General features: G+C 39.7%; 1 non-coding gene across 1 annotated transcript; it reads left to right on the top strand.

The window, feature by feature from the left end:
- Window positions 1-2,149: 2,149 nt before the first annotated feature.
- Window positions 2,150-2,257, top strand: LOC112768687 (small nucleolar RNA R71). The gene has a single exon (XR_003186087.1). It is a non-coding gene; the product is annotated as a small nucleolar RNA R71 (small nucleolar RNA).
- Window positions 2,258-3,409: the final 1,152 nt, after the last annotated feature.

Here is a 3,409-nt window from a genome sequence, read left to right as displayed (position 1 = left end):
CCCTTGCACACAACTCTGGGCGTTCAGTGCCAGGTTGGTGCCCATTTTGGGCGTTCAACGCCCATTTGTTGCCCATTTCTGGCGTTGAACGCCAGAACCATGCTTGTTCTGGGCGTTCAGCGCCAGCTCTTCTCCAGGGTGCACTTCTGGCATTCAGCGCCCAGATGCTGCCCATTTTGGGCGTTCAGCGCCCAGATACTGCCCATTTTGGGCGTTCAGCGCCAGAACCATGCTCTGTTCTGGTGTTGAACGCCAGACAGGTGCTTCCTCCAGGGTGTGATTTTTCTTCCGCTGTTTTTGATTCTGTTTCTAAATTTTTCGTTTATTTTGTGACTCCACATGATCATGATCCTAAGAAAACATGAAAAACAAAAATAAAATTAGATAAATAAACATTGGGTTGCCTCCCAACAAGCGCTTCTTTAATGTCAATAGCTTGACAGTGGGCTCTCATGGAGCCTCACAGATGTGCAGAGCTTTGTTGAGACCTCCCAACACCAAACTTAGAGTTTGGATATGGGGGTTTGACACCAAATTTAGAGTTTGGTTGTGGCCTCCCAACACCAAACTTAGAGTCTGACTGTGGGGGCTTTGTTTGACTCTGCTTTGAGAGAAGCTTTTTATGCTTCCTCTCCATGGATGCAGAGAGAGATCCTTGAGTTGTAAACACAAGGTTGTCCTCATTTATTTGAAGGATCAATTCTCCTCTGTCCACATCAATCACAACTCTTGCTGTGACTAGGAAAGGTCTTCCTAGGATGATGGATTCATCCTCATCCTTCCCAGTATCTAGGACTATGAAATCAGTAGGGATGTAAAGGCCTTCAACCTTTACTAACACGTCCTCTACTTGTCCATAAGCCTGTTTTCTTGAATTATCTGCCATCTCTAATGAGATTTTAGTGGCTTGCACCCCAAAGATTCCCAGTTTCTCTATTACAGAGAGGGGCATGAGGTTTATTCCTGAACCAAGGTCACACAGAGCCTTAAAGATCATGGTGCCTATGGTACAAGGTATTATGAACTTTCCAGGATCCTGTTTCTTCTGAGGCAATGTCAGTTGATCCAGATTACTCAGTTCATTGGTGAACAAGGGAGGTTCATCTTCCCAAGTCTCAATACCAAATAATTTGGCATTCAGCTTCATGATCTCACCAAGAAACTTGGCAGCTTGCTCTTCAGTAACATCCTCATTCTCTTCAAAATAGGAATACTCATCAGAGCTCATGAATGGCATAAGGAGGTTTAATGGAATCTCTATGGTCTCTAGATGAGTCTCAGATTCCTTTGGTTCCTCAAAGGGAAGCTCTTTATTGATCACTGGACGTCCCAGGAGGTCTTCCTCCTTGGGATTCACGTCCTCTCCTTCCTTCACAGGTTCGGCCATGGTGATTAATTCAATGGCCTTGCACTCTCCTTTTGGATTCTCTTCTGTATTGCTTGGGAGAGTACTAGTAGGGATTTCAGTGATCCTTTTACTCAGCTGGCCCACTTGTGCTTCCAAATTTCTAATGGAAGACCTTGTTTCATTCATGAAACTTACAGTGGCCTTGGACAGATTAGAGACTAAGTTTGCTAAATTAGAGGTATTTTGTTCAGAGTTCTCTGTCTGTTGCTGAGTGGATGATGGAAAAGGTTTACTATTGTTAAACCTATTTCTTCCACCATTATTAAAGCCTTATTGAGGCCTTTGTTGATCCTTCCATGAGAGATTTGGATGATTTCTCCATGATGGGTTATAGGTGTTTCCATAAGGTTCACCTAAGTAATTCACCTCTGCTATTTCAGGGTTTTCAGGTTCATAAGCTTCTTCTTCAGAAGATGCCTCTTGAGTACTGTTGGATGCAGCTTGCATTCCATTCAGACTCTGAGAAATCATATTGACTTGCTGAGTCAATATTTTGTTCTGAGCCAATATGGCATTCAGAGTATCAATTTCAAGAACTCCCTTCTTCATAGGCGTCCCATTACTCACAGGATTCCTCTCAGAAGTGTACATGAACTGGTTATTAGCAACCATGTCAATGAGTTCTTGAGCTTCTGCAGGCGTTTTCTTTAGGTGAATGGATCCACCTGCAGAAGTATCCAATGACATCTTAGCTAGTTCAGACAGACCATCATAGAATATATCCAGGATGGTCCATTCTGAAAGCATGTCAGAAGGACACTTTTTGGTCAACTACTTGCACCTTTCCCAAGCTTCATAGAGGGATTCACCTTCTTTCTGTCTGAAGGTTTGAACATCCATTCTAAGCTTGCTCAGCTTTTGAGGAGGAAAGAACTTGGCTAAGAAAGCCGTGACCAGCTTATCCCAAGAGTTCAGGCTATCTCTGGGTTGAGAGTCCAACCACACTCTAGCTCTGTCTCTTACAGCAAAAGGGAAAAGCATGAGCCTGTAGACATCAGGATCTACTCCATTAGTCTTAACAGTATCACAAATCTGTAAGAATTCAGTTAAGAACTGAAAAGGATCTTCAGATGGAAGTCCATGAAACTTGCAGTTCTGCTGCATCAGAGAAACTAGCTGAGGTTTCAGCTCAAATTTGTTTGCTCCAATGGCAGGAATGGAGATGCTTCTTTCATGTAAATTGGAATTAGGTGCAGTAAAGTCACCAAGCATTCTCCTTGCATTATTATTATTTTCGGCTGCTATCTCCTCTTCCTGTTTGAAAATTTCTAAAAGGTTCTCTCTGGATTGTTGTAATTTAGCTTCTCTTAGTTTCCTCTTCAGAGTCCTTTCAGGTTCTGGATCTGCTTCAACAAGAATATTCTTGTCCTTGCTCCTGCTCATATGAAAAAGAGGGACAGAAAAATAATAATAATAATAGGGATCCTTTTTACCACAGTATAGAGATCCCTGTGTGAATAGAAGAAAAGAAGAAGAGAAAATCTGAACTCAGAGAGAGAGAAAGTTCGGATTTTTGGTGAGTGATGTGAGGAAGAGATGTTAGTAGATGAATAAATAATTAGAAGGAGATGAGGGAGAAGGATTTTCGAAAATAAATTTTTTGAAAAAGAGTTAGTGATTTTCGAAAATAGCTTTTGAAAAAGGTTAGTAGTTTTCGAAATTTTTAAAATCAAAAGTTAAAATAATTAGTTAATTAAAAAGAAATTTTGAAAAAGAGGGAAGATATTTTCGAAAATTAGAGAGAGAGAGAGTTAGTTAGGTAGTTTTGAAAAAGATAAGAAACAAACAAAAAGTTAGTTAGTTAGTTGAAACAAATTTGAAAATCAATTTTGAAAAGATAAGAAGATAAGAAGTTAGAAAAGATATTTTAAAATCAAATTTTGAAAAAAATAAGGTAAGAAGATATTTTTGAAAAGATATGATTGAAATTAGTTTTGAAAACGATTTGATTTTTAAAATCATAATTAATGACTTGATTCACAAGAAATCACAAGATATGAT

Source organism: Arachis hypogaea, chromosome 17 (genome assembly GCF_003086295.3).
Source record: "Arachis hypogaea cultivar Tifrunner chromosome 17, arahy.Tifrunner.gnm2.J5K5, whole genome shotgun sequence".
NCBI classification, from domain to species: Eukaryota; Viridiplantae; Streptophyta; class Magnoliopsida; order Fabales; family Fabaceae; genus Arachis; species Arachis hypogaea.
Note: the sequence above shows the minus strand (reverse complement) of the source record. Positions and strands in the feature narration are given on the sequence as shown.